Source organism: Caretta caretta, chromosome 2, assembly GCF_965140235.1.
Source record: "Caretta caretta isolate rCarCar2 chromosome 2, rCarCar1.hap1, whole genome shotgun sequence".
NCBI classification, from domain to species: Eukaryota; Metazoa; Chordata; order Testudines; family Cheloniidae; genus Caretta; species Caretta caretta.
In genome coordinates, this window is record NC_134207.1 from 178,520,283 (window position 1) to 178,538,324 (window position 18,042).

The window sequence follows — 18,042 nt, forward strand, 5'->3', positions numbered from 1 at the left end:
TCTTTGTGGAAGAGCCTACAGAAAAGCAGAATACAAGCAATATAGGTAGATTTGGGATGAACAAAACAAACAACTTCTGCGTGTTTTTCCTTTTCTGTTTGCTTGCCTTTTACAAAAGATTCAAATTCATAAATTTAAATTAATCCAGTTCTGAGATCCAGTGGGATCCATTCATGCCCTTTACAACATTTCATTTATCTATCAAGGTACTTGTATGGCTCTTACCATCGTAGCATGTGAGCACTTAATCATGAACCTATGATCACTACATGTAAATGTAGCCTGTCCCAGGAACCCATGTGGATATTAAAATGTTTTTTTCCATAAAATCAAGTCGGTGTGCAATTACTGCAGTGAGACACCTTATGTAAGCGTAAGGCGACTATTGCCCCCTTACTAACATTCAGAGGGGGTGTTTTAGTTGCTAGCTCCCAGTACTAAAAGGGGAAGGGTCGATGGGAAATCAGGACCCTGAGACTGACAGTCCCCAGGAACAATGGGGAGAGGCCAATGCTCCAGGACAGCCTGAATAACAGGGCGGGCAGGCTAATCAGAGTCAGGAGGCCCCATCCTCCGTGTGAGCTGGAATTGCCTGGGTCGAGCTAAGGAGAAAGCAGGGGCCCGAGCTGAGCTGGGGAGCAGAGCTGTGCCAGATCCAGAGGGACCAGAAAAGCAGCCCAGAGAGAGCAGACCCTGTCCTGGGAGCAGAGCTGCAGCCCCAAGGCCAGAGGCACAGCCCAGAGAGAGCAGACTTGCCGTGGGAGGAGAGCTGGAGCAACCAGAGCCAGAGGGGCCAGAAAAGCAGCCCACGAAGCAGGTCAGTGCTGGGAGCAGAGTCACAGAAGCAGCCTACAGAGCAGACCTGTCCTGGGAGCAGAGCTGTAGCAACCAGAGCCAGAGGGGCCAGAGAAGCAGCCCAGGGAGCTGGAGGCAGAGCAGCAGCAGTGCAGAGACAGAGTGGTGCAGCTGGGCCTGGAGCAGTCCGGAGCTGGGTGCGGTGAGCAGCTGGGGAGACCGAGGGAGACCCCTCAGCCAAGAGGCTCTGCAGGCCAGGCTTGGATCGTAACCCCGACAGGGCGGGGGCAACACTGGGAAGAAGGGTCCTACCACTTAGAGCCTGAGAGCGTGTGGCTACCACCAGAGCAAGTGTCCAACCCACAGCATCCCTGCAGCACAGCCAGGGCCTGAGAAGAAGGCCTGGGACTTGCAAGGAACAGACTGTGAACTGCCCTGACATTCCAGAGACACTGTGATGTTCCCTGCCACAGAGCGGGTTGATGTGTTTTCTTTAACCTTTCCCATGTTTCCTTATTCTTTTTAAAATTAATTGTTGATTAAATAATTTGCATTTGCTTTAACTTATATGTAATAGTCAGTGGGTCAGAGAAGTGACCAGTGCAGAGAGAGTACTCTGGAGTGGGGACACCCTAGCCCCTGCCCTAGGTGACCACAGCAGGGTTGGGGGGTCGAGCCCCCCAGGAATCCTGGGCCCAGCCTTGTTGGGGTTATGAGGACTCTGCCAGACAGGAGAGTGGAAGGGGAGTCCTCAAGGGCAGGGAGGCCACTGGGTAAAGGAAGTGGGAGCGAGGACTCAGATCCTTTCGCTAGCCCACTTCACTGGGGAGTGCAGAAGCCAGGAAAGTTCCCCACAATAACGGGACTATTCCCCTGCTTACGTAAGCGTGACATTATGTCTTCACTCTAAACAGTGTAAGTCAATAAAATTATATTGTAGCCATTGACAACACATACAATTTTGCCTGTTTGATATCCCATTAGCAGCCACAGTAGTTATGGGAAAAGCTCTTCTCTTTCCCTAGGATACTATTATAGTTTTTGCTCTCACAATTTGGGCATATTTATAGGGAGCAGAATAATGCCACTTAAATTGCTGTAACAGTGTTTGTTACTTTCCAATATAATGTGCACAGTAAGTATTCCATCCACACGCCTTCATACAGGTTTACTAGTAAAAGCAGGGCCCACATCTCCTACATGGCACCAAATTTCTCCTACGTGGCATCATTCCACCTGTGCATCCAAAGAATCAAAAGGGCAGAATGCTAGTAGACTACACACTGAGCTTAGATGTGCAAGAAATTGCAGTACACTAGATTATGCACACATCTTTCACATGAAATACTTTGAGCTCTATGCCAAGGAAAGAGAGATTGGGACCTATGCACGTGTACTATCTTTCCTTGTTTACCTTCTTCACAGCAGGACAGGTGAGTTATGAATGCATATCAATATTACGATGGAGAATTCCTAAAGCATAGAATGCCTTAAAGTTTGAAGGAAGGAATATAGGGTCAGAAGATCAAAGCCAAGTAATGCTGGGGTTAAAGATATATGAGGACTAAAAGAGGCTTTAAAAATATATCAGGGTAGAATAAATACTAGATAGGAGAGCGATTAATAAAATGAAGAGTGAATCTAAACCAGCAATGATCCTAAAATGGCTCTGCTGATAAAATCAGATATTAAAAATGAAGGAAGTAGTGAATTCCAGTCAATATAACAGCTAACAAAAAGTAAGTAAGGGGATTATACTATTACCCATTTAGACAAATCAGCAATTTGCTAGGAATCTGGAGCCATTAAAGTGGTATGTGTGCTTAAATAGAACTCTCCATTTTGGAATTCAATTCACTTCCTGTCACACCAGCTAACAAGCTACCTTGCAGTAGTGGTCTAAGATTTAGGTGATCTGTGTAGCTCTCTAGACATGCCCACACAATCTACCACTCGCTCAGACCACTGTTACTGATTCTTCATCAGTGGTCCAGTCTGACCTTAGCACCAGTAAACTGTGATAAAACAACTGGGAGTGAGCCCTGGTCTACACTAGGACTTTAGGTCGAATTTAGCAGCGTTAAATCTATGTAAACCTGCACCTGTCCACACGATGAAGCCCTTTATTTCGACTTAAAGGGCTCTTAAAATCGATTTCCTTACTCCACCCCGACAAGTGGATTAGCGCTTAAATCGGCCTTGCTGGGTCGAATTTGGGGTACTGTGGACACAATTCGACAGTATTGGCCTCCGGGAGCTATCCCAGAGTGCTCCATTGTGACTGCTCTGGACAGCACTCTCAACTCAGACGCACGATTGTTTGCCGTTGCTCTGAGGCAGGGAGGGGCGACTGACGACACGGCTTACAGGGTTGGCTTACAGGGAGCTAAAATCAATAAAGGGGGTGGCTTTACATCAAGGAGTATTTCAGGCAGGACTTCACGGAGGGTTCCAATAAGAAAGCGTGAACCTAAGTTATTGTTCTTATTGGAACAAGGAGGTTAGTCTGGCCTCTGATTGATACATGGCTAGATTTACCTCGCTGCACCTTCTCTGTGAGTGACTGCAGTGTGACCTAGAGGAATGAGTCCCCTAGTCGGGGGGGGGGGGGGGGTTTGCAAATGAGTACAAAACAAATCTGGTCTATTTCTTGTTTTGATCCACTCCATCTATCTTTTACATCTTTGGCTGGCAGCAGACGGTGCAGAAGGACTGCATGCCATCCACATCTCATGGCTGCTCGGCAGAAGATGGTTCAATAGGACTGCTAGCAATCCGTATCACCTGCCTGTACACCATAAGATGGTTCAACAGGACTGACTGCAGGACTAAAGAGAATGACTTGATCAAGTCACTCCAAATTTAGTCCCTGCACCCATGTCTGCCCAGGTGCTCCTGATCGACTTCACACAGGCGACCAGGAGCACCTCGGACATGACGATGACGGCTACCAGTCCTATTGCACCGTCTGCTGCCACAAGGCAATGGGTTGCTGCTGCTGTGTAGCAATGCAGTACCACGTCTGCCAGCACCCAGGAGACATACGGTGACAGTGAGCTGAGCGGGCTCCATGCTTGCCGTGGTATGGCGTCTGCACAGGTAACTCAGGAAGAAAGGCGCGAAACAATTGTCTGCCCTTGCTTTCATGGAGGGAGGGAGGGAACGGGGCCTGACGATATGTACCCAGAACCACCCGCGACAATGTTTTAGCCCCATCAGGCATTGGGATCTCAACACAGAATTCCAATGAGCACCGGAGACTGCAGGAACTGGGGGATAGCTATCCACAGTGCAACGCTCCGGAAGTTGACTCTAGCCTCGGTACTGTGGAAGCACTCCGCCGAGTTAATGCACTTAATGCACTTAGAGCATTTTCTGTGGGGACACACACACTCAAATATATAAAACTGATTTCTAAAAAACTGACTTCTATAAATTCGACCTAATTTTGTAGTGTAGACATACCCTCAGGGATAATAAACAGGGAAGGGAGGAGGATAAAAGTAACAGTAATAAGGTTGGTTTCAGAGTAGCAGCCATGTTAGTCTGTATCCGCAAAAAGAAAAGGAGGACTTGTGGCACCTTAGAGACTACCAAATTTAACTGAGCATAAGCTTTCGTGAGCTACAGCTCACTTCAGAAGTAAGCTGTAGCTCACGAAAGCTTATGCTCAGATAAATTAAGTGAGCTGTAGCTCACGAAAGCTTATGCTCAGATAAATTTGTTAGTCTCTAAGGTGCCACAAGTTCTCCTTTTCTTTTTGAGTAATAAGTTTATGTAGATACATGATTTAACAATATGAGCAATTCAATTCCATACAATCCTTAGGTTTTGGTTTTTTGCTTTGTTTGGTGCTTTGTTGTTTGGCAGGAAGAGATGGACCTTTGGTACTTGAGAAAGTGTAGGATGTAACTTGGGATCATGAGGTAAACATATGAGCTGGATGCTCCCAATACAGTGAGCAGAAGTGAAGTCACCCTTGTTAGGTTTTAGAGTTAATCCCATATCTAGATGAATGGGGAGTTCCCATCAGCTATTATTCCAGACTTAGAAAGAAAACATTACACTGGTTTGTGTTTGGAAGATTTATATATATATTTAATAAAAGCTTAGATTCTGCAGCGAAGGGTGCATTCTTCAGTAAATTCCAAGGCTGAGGAACTGCAGAACAACCCTGACATGGTTTTTAGTGGCATGTTACTGCACAATGGCAGGAGGGGGGGACTTGTGACACAAGATGGGGAGGGCTCTGAGTTACTATAGAGAATTCTTTCCCAGATGTCTGTCTGGTTGGTCTTGCTGACATGTTCAGGGTCCAAATGATTCCCATATTTGGGGTTGGGAAGGAATTTCCCCTCGGGTCAGATTGGCAGAAACCCTGGGGGGTTTCCACCTTCCTCTCCAGTGTGGGGCACAAATCACTTGCAAGTTTAAACTAGAGCAAATGGTGGATTCTCATAACTTGAAGTCATTAAATCATGATTTGAGGATTTCAGTAACTCAGCCAGAGGTTATAGGTCATGAGTCGGTGAGTGTGTGACACATGCACATACCTAATACATGTAGGAAGAGTCAGCCCTTGCAATCTAAATAAATACAAGCAAGGGGTGGAAGAAGGGAAGTATTATTAGCCTCATTTTACACATGAGGAATTAAGGCACAAAGGCCAAATCCACTAAGTATTTAGGGTCCTAACTTCCATTTGAATTTCTCCAGGCCAGAGAGAATAAGTAATTTACCCAAGATAGCAGAGCCAAGAATTGAATCATCCAGAAGCTCTATCTAGTGCCTTAACCTTAAAAAAATTCTTCTGGTCAGGGCAAGTCTACACTACAATGCTACATCAGCGCAGCTGCAGCAATGCAGCTGGGCTGCTTTAGTGCGTCTGGTGAAGACATTCTATGCCGATGGGAGAGTGCTCTCCCGTTTCATGCTGTCCACACCAGCGTCCTCTTCTCGGAGAAGTGGACGCTGGTGTGGACAAGAGGACGCTGGTGTGGACAGCGTGAAACTTGCATGGCTCAGTTTTTACATACCCCTAAGTGACATAAGTTATAGTGATTTAGACCTGCCCTCAGTTTTCAATATTTTCCACACAATTTGCTCTTCACAGTGCTCCAGAATTGGCTACCTGGAGCACACAGAGGTTAGCTAGGAGGCTTTGCTGTGTTAGAAGGAAGGCACTACAGAATCTGGGGAAGCAAAGTTTGCTTCCCTTTCTTCTATAAGGAAAGCACAACAATCCATTTAAATACATGTATTAAATCTGAAGCTAATATTACATCTTATATAGCATTTTTAGTCCATATACGTAAAAGCACTTTACAACTAAACTAAGTATCACGATTAGAACTTATCAGGAAAGTTCCAATTAAATGTTATTTCATCAGAAAATGCCAATTTGTTCAAAGTGAAACTTTTCACAGGACAGAGTTGGCTTTGATAATTGTTGACTCAAAAAATGTTTGAAAAATCAAAGTTTTAAAATTGTCAGTGTTTCATTTTGACATTTTCTAAATTAAAAAAATAGTATTCCTGTTGAAAAACAATTTTTTTTATTTTAAATTTAAGCTATTTATAGGAAAGTAAATTTACAATTGTCAAAATCAAAATGAAATGTTTTGAAATTACTGAAATGAAATATTCAATTGACCTGAACCAAAAATTGTTTTACCAATTTTTGGTTTGTGAAATTTTTTTCAGTTTTTGACATTTGATCCAGATTTGGAACAGGAAAATTATTAGTTATCTCCATTGTACATATGGGGAAACTGAGGAAAAGAACTTTTCAAGTGACATCCACGGTCATGCAATACAGCCATCTCCTCACTCCTAACCCAAGTCCCTTTCCACTGGCCCCCCCACTGCATTTGTTACTCACTTCAGTGAGAAAAAATACAAAGGGAAATATGCCAAAAATTAGGACAAGAAAGTACAAAATGAAAACCAATGTAAAAAAATAACAGCTAATACATCTGGAGCAAATTTTTCAAAAGCACCTGAATCCTTTAAGAACCTAAGCCATATTTTCAAAAGTACCTAAATCACTTAAGGAGACATAGGGGAATAATAACCAAAGTGCACATGCGCATGCGAACACACACACACACACACACACACACACACAAATAGGCAGAAGATACATAAAACTGCAAAGCAAAAATACAAATAAATAAGACCTAGAAATTATATTGGGATACAAGCTGGATACTGAAAATAAAGAAATAGCAAAAAAGTCAGTGATATTTTAGTCTGAGTTCAGGTGTCCTATCACAGACCTGGGATGTGACTGTTCCTTTTTTCACAGTACTACACAGCTCTGCCAGAGATCCTCAGATGTTGCGTGCACTTTTAGGAACCTCCCACCAGAAAGATGACAACAAACTGGAAGGAATTCAGAAAAGAGTAACAAAACTGATTACACAGTTAAAGGGATTGACTTGTTCTTTAAAGAAAATGTAAATATTTATATTTGGGCTAAATTATGGCTTAAGGATATATCATAGCCATTTATAGTGCTTATACCCTTCAACTACATAAGGTCCCAGTCCTTTAAGCATTCACACATGTGAATAACTAAACTCACATGAGTAAACCCACTGGAATCAATGGGACTAATTACATGCTTAGAAAATAAGCATGTGCATAAGAATTTACAGGATCATGGCCTAATTGTTCGGAGTAGACGATGGGGGTAGCTAGAAGGAAAAGGATGGAACTAAGAAACGGAGAGTGCAGGATGAATATCAGGGGAAGAAAACATGAATAGATTGGAACATTCTCACAAGAAGCCCTATTTCTTGAGCCAATTGAAACCAGACTGGACAAAGCAATGGGGAGTGTAAAGGAGGGAGCAATCATGCATTGGCAGGGTACAACAGTGGTAATGATATTTCTTGTAGTCCTCCAAGCAAGATGACCCAATACTGTAAGTTTTTCCCATCTCTACTTCTACGATTCTATGGAAGGGTTCTGCACTGTGAACTGAATGAAAGCACAGTGCTACTTTGAAAGTGATTGTAAAAAAGATAATGTGAATTTCTGCATCTATTTTCCTCAGGAGCTCCATATCAATTCTGCTCAGTTTACAAATAAAAAAGTAAGTGTTTTTTCTTCACCTGTAAAGTCTGCAAACTCAGCCTGGGATCTGAAAATCAAGTTGGGTTCCTTTCTGCTTCAAGAACCATATCAGTACCAGTAATAAATTATTCCCCACGTTACACCTATTCTAATACTCCTCCTTTCAGTGGGGTTCTACAAGTATAATTTTAGTACATCAATTGAAGTCAATGAGATTGCAAAGGTAGCCTATCAAAGTCAATAAGATTACAAAGGTGGATTGTTGTTGATGTTGCACCACAGAATCCATTACAGTCACTCAGAGCTATGTTAGTTATGCAGATCTGACAGTAGTAAAACTTGAATATATTAAAAATCATATTAATCTGAATAGATACACAAAGTAGATTTGCTGAGTTAGGAGCTGCCACTTTTATATAGACAATTCTCAAAGCAGAACCTCACTTTAAGTACAAACATGGAGATTCCATCTTTCCAACCATATTAGAGAACATATTGTGGTTCTACAGTCAAGGTTCTAAGTCCTATTTTTAGTGCCCCTCCAATCTCTCAAATCCGATTACTTTGGCTAGTGCAAATTGATCTGTCCTGAAAAATGCCAAATACACTCTGAAGACCCAGGAGAAAATTTACACTAAGTCTGAAGGAAACGGTCAAACTGTTTTCAGTTGCAAGTAATGAAAAAATTACCGTGATCCTAAATTTTTGACTAGTGACTAATGTCTCTCTGGTTTCCTGTAGTTCAGGACAGCTTGTTACCAGCTCTCCACACTTGACATAGAGTTAAAATGCTTGAAATAGTAAAGCACAGGCTCTATTTGAAGAAATGAGATTATGATCAAAGTGTTGTCTAATTAGAATAGTTATAGCTTGCATGTGAGAGAGAGCTTTTCATATGCACTTGGACTCTGTGTGGAGGTACAAGCCTGTAGGCTTATAGTCTTAGATTAAACTCAATAAGTTTATGGAGGAGATGGTATGATGGGATAACATGGTTTTGGTAATTAAATATTCATGGTAAATAGGCCTAATGGCCTGTGATGGGATGTTAGATGGGGTGGGATCTGAGTTACCCAGGAAAGAATTTTCTGTAGTATCTGGCTGGTGAATCTTGCCCATATGCTCAGGGTTTAGCTGATAGCAATATTTGGGGTCGGGAAGGAATTTTCCTCCAGGGCAGATTGGAAGAGGCCTTGGAGGTTTTTCGCCTTCCTCTGTAGCATGGGGCACGAGTCACTTGCTGGAGGATTCTCTGCTCCTTGAAGTCATTAAACCACGATTTGAGGACTTCAATGGCTCAGACATAGGTGAGAGGTTTTTCGCAGGAGTGGGTGGGTGAAATTCTGTGGCCTGCGTTGTGCAGGAGCTCAGACTAGATGATCATAATGGTCCCTTCTGACCTTAGTATCTATGAATCTTAGATCAAGTGGGTAGCATTAGATCCAATAAAAAGAAAAAGACTGAGTGAATGTCTGAGGTGAGCGGGCTAGAGTGAAAAGTCTTGACAACAGACCAGTTTCAGTGAGGGTTTGTAATCAAACAGTAGATTAAGATGTGATTTGTGTGGTCTCTTGACCACAGCAGGAAGCTGGAATTGGGGAGAGTTAGGCCTCTCTTACTTACATATTAAAGAAGCAAGAGGTCGGTGCCTCTCACCCACTATTGAACTAGAAGATGGATCAGGCACCATAAATGGTGGTGGTTTGTGAAAGATTGTAGCCCGTCGTTCATATGTAAGGTGAGTGGATGTAAGAGGATTTCTAGCAGCTCGGTTAAGACTAGGAGGAAAGGAGGAGATCAGTGCTACTACTGGTTTCAGAGTAGCAGCCGTGTTGGTCTGTATTCGCAAAAAGAAAAGGAGTACTAGTGGCACCTTAGAGACTAACAAATTTATTTGAGCATAAGCTTTCGTGAGCTACAGCTCACTTCATCGGATGCATACAGTGGAAAATACAGTGGGGAGATTTATATACATAGAGAACATGAAACAATGGGTGTTACCATACACACTGTAAGGAGAGTGATCACTTAAGGTGAGCTATTACCAACAGGAGAGCGGGGAGGAAAAAACCTTTTGTAGTGATAATCAAGGTGGTCCATTTCCAGCAGTTGAGAACAACATCTGAGGAACAGTGGGAGGTGGAGGGGGGAAATAAACATGGGGAAATAGTTTTACTTTGTGTAATGACCCATCCACTCCCAGTCCCTATTCAAGCCTAAGTTAATTGTACCCAGTTTGCAAATTAATTCCAATTCAGCAGTCTCTCGTTGGAGTCTGTTTTTGAAGTTTTTTTGTTGAAGAATTGCAACTTTTAGATCTGTAATCGAGTGACCAAAGAGATTGAAGTGTTCTCCAACTGGTTTTTTAATGTTATAATTCTTGACCTCTGATTTGTGTCCATTTATTCTTTTACGTAGAGACTGTCCGGTTTGGCCGATGTACATGGCAGAGGGGCATTGCTGGCACATGATGGCATATATCACATTGGTAGATGTGCAGGTGAACGAGCCTCTGATAGTGTGGCTGATGTGATTAGCCCCTATGATGATGTCCCCTGAATAGATATGTGGACACAGTTGGCAACGGGCTTTGTGCTACTACTGACAGTTGATGGACATTATCTTTAGCTCAAGAGGTGGACTAATAAGTCCCTACAAGAAGGGATCCCTCATAAATTTCTTGGATGGAAATAGGAAATGGACGTTTGAAATAATTCTTCACTATCTACCTATGTTTATACTCTGTATGGTCTTTTCAGTCAAAAAGAAAGTGTTTGTCTCCATATTGTCTGCTGCTGGTGCCACTGAACACTCTGGAGAGATGGGGAAAGAGCTCACTTTGGATGAGGATAATCAATCAAAATCTTCTCTGGAACTAGAACTGTTGTAAGAATAGATCAATAAACTCTACTTGTTCATCTACAGCATTGGAACCATGAAGGAGTCTACTCAAAAATATGTATATGTTTTATATATCTACATCTTTTTCTTTCTATTTCTTTGTGTACACACACACCCTCATCTCTCTCTCTCTCTCTCTCTCTCTATATATATATATATATATACACACACACACACACACAAGCTCACGTATAGTAAGATCCTGAATCTCCTTATTAGCATGAGAACTTGCAAAAGGGAGAAAGCAAAAGAATCAAATATTAATGGAAAGTGGGATTTTCCTTGCAATAGCCTCAATAAATATGTCTGTTGGGGGAAAAAAATTAGGACAAAAATAGAAGGCTTATATCTCCGATATCAAAGAAAAGAATGTTTGTGTCAAACACATTGGAGAAATTGCTCACGAATGGTTCATCTGTGTGAAAATATGACCCTTGTAATGGTGCTAAGATCAGCAAGACCTAGGATGATCTGTTGAGTAAGTGCTGGTTGCACAAGTTAAAAATGCCTGTGGGAAGCTTTAATTTACGTGTCCATTCCCTCCCTCTCCCCAAAATGTTAAATAAGAATATATAAAAGCAAGAGAACAAGGTAACTCTTCAGGGTGATACATTAGCATGTTATGTTGGATGTTAATGGGAGTTGTAAAGCTAAATCCCCATTCACTACACTTGAATTTAGACCAATATGAAATTGCTCATTTGAACAGAACATCTTTACTTTTACATTTTTCTGTTTCCTTTTTGGCATTTAATCTGGCAGCCTTTCCTGATATGCGAACCAAAATCTACAACAAAACATCCAACAGACTTACTGAATTTAAACAGCAGAGTCACAAAGCCCCACACTCTTTATTTGGCACAAGTGTGAGGTCTGCTCATGATACATTCTAACATACTTACTCAGAGCCCAGTCCTGTGGCTATTCCACGCATGGAATGCCTAATTGTTTCCACGAGGATTCTGCAGCTACAGAGTTAGGCTTTAGACCTTCCAAACGCATAAAATCTAATGAAGTTGTGCCTGAGTCAGGACTATGAGATTTGGCCATCTGTGGCCTGATTTTGCAAGAAATAGAGCCCCTCCTGAGAGAGTTTAGGACACACATCACCTCAAAGGAGGGAACCTGTGGGATTTCACTCCTGATATGCAAGTAAGGGCAAACTATGGAATTTGGATCAGGCCTAAAGAACCTAAAAGGACAGACTCTTAATTACCAAAATCAAACCTGGTGTGAACTGGCACAATTTCCACTGACTTCTATAGGAGTTGTGTCCTCTTATATCCAGGCTGAATTTGGTCCTATCCCCATCTTGGTTTTTGGGGTAGGGAAAAGTAAGAAAAATAATTCACTAAAAGTATCAGTAAGTGAGGTCCATTAAGTGAAAACTGGGGATTTTGTTGTTGTTTTTAAATGTTTCCTTATGTATTTTTAGATTTTATATACAGTATCCAGCAGCTCATTTTTGTATTATGTATGTGAGTGTATGCAATCCACCTATGATTGCTTGCTCCTGTTAACTTCCTAGGACTTATTTGATAGTGGGATGTGGTTACAGCAAGGGATTTTTGTGGCTGGAGTATTTAATAAATAAGTTAAATCAATCAGTGAATTTGTTTCCAGAGATTTGCAATGGTTTATCTGAAAGTGGTCTAAATCAGTAACACGTTTTAAAAACACAACACTAAAGACTATTTAAAAGGTTTTGTGTTTGTTTTAAATAAGAATAATATAAACTGAAGTGTTCCTACAAAGGTCACAGATGAAAACATAAACAAATCATTTCAGGTGAGCATACATTCTGCTTGAATTGTAAATGACCCTGCTAACAGAAATTACATTGAAGCAGAAACTTCAGTTGTTCTCTTGCATACATATACTTATGTACACTTAGTCATCTTTGGGGCATTTTTCCAATTTTAGCAGACAAATTTAGACTTGTGCTGTACAGAACCTCCGCTTGTCAATGTTTTTCCTGCAAATATTCAATTAATTCATTTAAAAATGTTTGAATGAAAAAGACTGTCAAAGCCTTTGCTCGTTTGTTTATTTTGGGGTTGGTTTGTACCTGCCGTCAGTGATTACAATTTTTTTCTAATCTCATATAAAAATCCCATTCTACTGAGGAATGGGGAGGATGGGACTGAGAGATACAGGGGTTTGGGTTTATTTTTCTCATTTGTCTGGTGGATATTTATTTGTGTGCTAAGGTGGCATGAACTGTCCTTTATAGTTGAATTTATGGGATGATTCCAAGGGGCATAGGATGGGAATCCAGAAAGCAGTTGTGCGGGGTTATTCTTAAAGAAAAATATAAAAATGATAAATAAACAGTTCACTTAAACCCATATATAAGTAATTCTTTCATTCACAAAACACAAGTCAAGAGCAGATTTGCTCTGAAACAGACAGGTGCAGATTCTGATCTCTGTTACGCTGGTGAAAATCCAAAATAACACCACTGATTTCAGTGGAGTGACTTCAGACTTGCACCAGTGATCAGAAACTGGCCCATAATGTTCTTTAATTTCTCATTCATTCAATAACCAACATAAATCCCTGCTATCAGTCAATTATTTGTTATTGCCTGCTTATTCCAACTGTCAGAATCACGGATCACACCCTTCCTGATTGCTTCCTTCATTCTGGAGAGATCATTTCATACAATAAAGAGGAAACGATAAACATGTTTCAGCTGCTTGAAAACTTTAAAGGACACAAATGAAACACACAGTTCTGTCCCAAGAATTGAAACAAGTATCTACTTTCCCTTTAAGAGAATGTAGTGTCTTAATATGATTTTAGTGACCTGTGGAAAACTGAATCTTCTGAAGGAAACTAAACAAATGTTTTTATGGAGTATGTGATATTAAGAAATTAACAGCCAAGAGTATATTTTATATAAAATCTGAAGCCCTAGTATTATTTTTCAAATCAAATAAATTAGTAGCTCTTGGATTTATTTAAATGTTATCTAAATGTCCAGACAGGTACAGTTTTGCACAGCCAGAGAAAAAACTAATAGTTATTAACATTCAAAGTAGCTGCTAATTTGTCTGTTTATTTTTCTGCTCATAAAACTTCACAATAGAGTTTGCAAGACTAATGTGTTTGGATATGCACCCAGTGTGCAAGCACAGTTATTAAAACAAACAATACATTTACAATGCATCTTACTCTCAATCTATTAAAGCTGAGCAAAACCACATTTGAAGCTCTGAGACTCACACCCAGCAGTGTCCACTTTAAATAGAAAAATCTCATTGATTGCATGAAACTCAGGTCTCATTTTTGTCCATCGATTCCCCTAGTGACCTTCTGCAGCATCAAAGCCCAGAGCGAACCCAATCTGACCCCGACTTTATGTGCATTATTATATTGAGAGACAGGAGCTACTTACAGTCCATGCCATTGTCTCCGTAGATATGTAATAAAGTATTCTAGAACTGCTCCTGCAGAGAACACTTCATGCACTCGGCATTTCCTTTTCTCTGTCTCTGTCTCTCTCTCCCTACCACTCTTAAAATTCTTCCCTTTGCTGTGTTGAATGCTTTTTTTCCCCCTACAGTGGACAGCTCAAATGAGCAACTTCAGACTTTGACTAATACTCACATAACTCTCAGTAAACAACATCCTTCACACAGATCTATAACTAATAATAATGCTCTTTATTAAGCTCTCCTGTGAAACAATATGTCTAATAAAAGCTGCTCTCTATGCTGTTTTAATTATAATAAATCACCTTCATTATGATGCATACTTCAATATAACATGTCTAATGCTTAGCTACCGAGGATACTACTATAATGAGGACAGAGAGTAGACACATCTTGAAGAAAGTTATTTACACATGCACTGAAAAATTCTACAGTACCCTACTGCTTTGCAACATGAATTTCAACAACTTTTATCTTACCTTACCGTTCATAACATCACAGCTGAGATGAAAAAAACACCCTGAAACATGCTGTTTACACAAATAATAGTACCCAGAATACATCCACTCACATGGAAAAATAAGTCCTTACAGTGCAACCATTTCTCTATAAATGTATAAAAGTATTTTACCACCCTGTGTAACAAATCAGTGATGAGACTATAGGCTGTTGTGCACCAGTACCTAGGGATTTCATGTCAAAGTCAACTTCCTTGGCAATCCCAAGAGACCTCCGCTGTGCACATTTTCATGAAAGGTGTGAAAATCTGATTTTCTAAAATGGATCAGTAATTCTCTATGAAGGGGAAAAGGATCGATAAATCTTTGCTAAGTAGATTGTAAAGGAAAAATTATTCTTTCAGGGACAATACATTAGGATCCTCCAAACAATCTCAATAAACTAAAGACATAGCATTTCTCCACCAACTACTTTTGACTTCTGATATATTTTTGTAATCTCAGATCATTCTGCAAGGCACATACATTTATATTTGCTAAGCAATGTTCCATGTTGATGTTGATTTATGGGTATGTGCCATTATAATACTTGGCTATGAGTACAAAAAGAAAATTATTAGCTGCTTGTAACCTGATAGATGTGATACAAGGAAATGTCATTACACCCATGAACACATATACGATTGTTACTATATCACTCTTACATTGTATATATCCTGCAGTCTGCCTCCATATACACACTTTTACCATGCTATGTGTAATCATATACATTTATGCATCTGTGCATATATAGCTTAATTTTTAAATAGAGCAAGTTAATTATAATTTATATAGCACCTGTAACTGTGCGAGGTACTTTACAGCCATTTGATAAGACCTTTGCCAAAGCTGCACGCACAAACTGGCATTTGCACTTGCAGATTGGGTAGTAGGGCTATACTCAGGTGTCTGATTTATACATGGAAATAGCATTCGTGATGTTGGTTTGATGATTTGGCCCAAAAAGAGCAACCTACCCATACAACCAAGCCAAAAGTGGGCCATACTCATGGCCAATGGAATTCTCTAATGTTTTCTGGATAACTGCTTCTTCATGTTGCAGGGGAAAAGAGAATCTTGTCAGAAATGTTGTACTGTGAATTCCACGGTGGTGGTAATATGTACAGTGGATGCACTTAAAAAGTTCATTCCAATTTTAGGCACCTTACCAGTTCCTGTAACAGGTCCAGCCCTGCCCTACTCACTTCCGTTCCCAGTTTCCACCCAGAACAGAGACATACTAGGATTAGCAGCTGTAGGCCTTGCAGCAATACATGATGGGAAAAGAGGCAGTTATATAAGGCACTGCTCTTTTTCTGGTGTAGTGAGACCCCCTAGAGGAAGTGGGGCTACTTGTTGGCCTCTCTGTTGAAGAGAGCTACGGAGAGGCAGCTTACTAGTGGGTCCCTCCAGCGAGAAAAGAAGAGATGGAAAAAGAGCCAGACTTATACAGGATCTTTATGGGGAGTTTGGAACAGACTACTGAATCAAACCTGGGAGGAAGGCTGAGAAAACCTGAAACAAACTAGGAAACCCAGCGTAAGGTGAAGGCATGGACAGGAGAAGTTTCTTGTATATTTATCCAACGACTATTCTGTGGCAGAGTAGATTAAACCAGTCCCCGTGAGGGGTACATTCAGACCTACATAGAGCTATTCATTCATTCTCCAGCTGATGGAGCGTAAGGTGCACACTTTGGATCACCTGTTTCCAGAGGGCCCGGTCTTCAGTGTTGCAATCTGCTCTATATTAAAGCTGAGATGGGCGAGGTTGGAAGCCACAACATCCCTCCAGCATACGCGAGGCTATCCGTGGGGTCTTCTTCACCAGCTTTTGTTGGATCAACTGCACAAAGCTAGCCAGCTGGTATGGACTCAGGCATACAGAGCAGATGGCCAAGCCACCTGAGCTGTCACTGCCACTTGGGAAGACACTGGAGGTTCATTGGTCCCACACCTGACATCTTGTGTCTGTACCATGATGAAACCACCATATGCCTTCAATACGTTGTTGCTGTTTCATGTCATTACATTGGGTACGAAGGTCCAAAAATCACGAGTCCATCATTCAATGAGGGGGTCTCTCCCAGTTCCAGTTTGAGTAATGTTTCGTGTGCAGTTCATAGCAGTGAAAGCCTGCACCAGTCCCCTCCCGGCAGCGGGTGATTCAGGTGTGCTGGCTAGCTGGGTCTGCACCACTCTAGGCAGCCTAAGATTAGTAGGAGAGCTAGCAGCCACGATTGGGGAAATTATGCTCCATGAAATGTTCACCACAACAGGGGCTCCATGAGAAATATCACCACTCACACAAAGCTATTCCTGTACACAAAATGGGGAATGCTGTTAGAACCACTAAGAGTCCTAAAACCAGAATGAACATTCCTCACCGAAATAATTCATCATTTATTACAGAACTATGGAAGATGAGGCCTTTTATACCAGTTCCACAATACAAGAGTCCTACTTGCAACATTGAACCTTTTCAGTACTTTTTTGTACAAACAGGGGCACTAATACTGTGGGAAAATGAGTATGGGTGTTATCGCAGGAGCAGATTTAGCAGAGGACTTCAGCTGCCCTGCCAGCTGAACAGGTTCAATATTGCCACATGCTCTCAAGTGAGCAGCAGAACGTGATTATGATTTTTCTTGTTTTTCTGTCATCTCCATATCACACTGCCTTCAACCCTACCACCAACATGGATGAGGCTGGAGCAGGGATGGTTAGGGGAGAGACACAAAAAGAGGCCACAGGAACAGCTGCAGCATGCTAAAACCTGACAAAGCTGGACTCAACCCTACCGCTCCCCAGTTCTCCGTGGTGAGAGGCAAGAGGATAAAAATACCATTTTTTGACTTGTGGAGAGAAGAAGGGAAGAATCTCATTTCCACTAAAGAGGACCAGGGTAGATGGTCCACAACTGATTCCTGTAGTCTCTCCTTAGATTTGTGCCTTTTAGACTTCACAACACCTCTGTGAGATATAGCAGGGGATAAAAATAGTTCATATTTTACACATGGGGAACTGAGGTACACAGAGGTTTTATCCACCATTTTCAAAGCTGGATGCCTCATTTTAGGCACCTGAGTCAGAAAATGTTGACCTAGGTGGCTTTCCTAAAGTCACACAGCAAGTCAATGTCAGAACCTAGAAGTCCTACCTCTCCATTTTCCCACCCACCTGAGAACTAGTAAGACTAGGTTCAACTTCAGCCGGATTCACTTTGAAATGGACAACGTAGGCCAACTTTAGCCCTGCTGTAACTTCACTTAAATCAACGAAGGGATGATTTTGGCCCATATTATATATCTGAGAATGGAGTGATAAATGAAA

General features: G+C 41.3%; 1 protein-coding gene across 2 annotated transcripts in view; it reads right to left on the reverse strand.

Moving 5' to 3' along the window:
* The window catches only part of POU6F2 (POU class 6 homeobox 2), a 377,784-nt gene that overhangs the window by 328,187 nt on the left and 31,555 nt on the right, over positions 1–18,042 (reverse strand). Inside the window, exon 1 of one of the 2 annotated variants that reach the window (XM_048839160.2) lies at positions 7,074–7,159. The exons of the other annotated variant lie outside the window; for it this stretch is intronic. The gene's annotated coding sequence lies outside the window, so the exon portion shown is untranslated. Of the gene's footprint in view, positions 1–7,073; positions 7,160–18,042 lie in introns of those variants that run through there. 2 annotated transcript variants of the gene reach the window in all.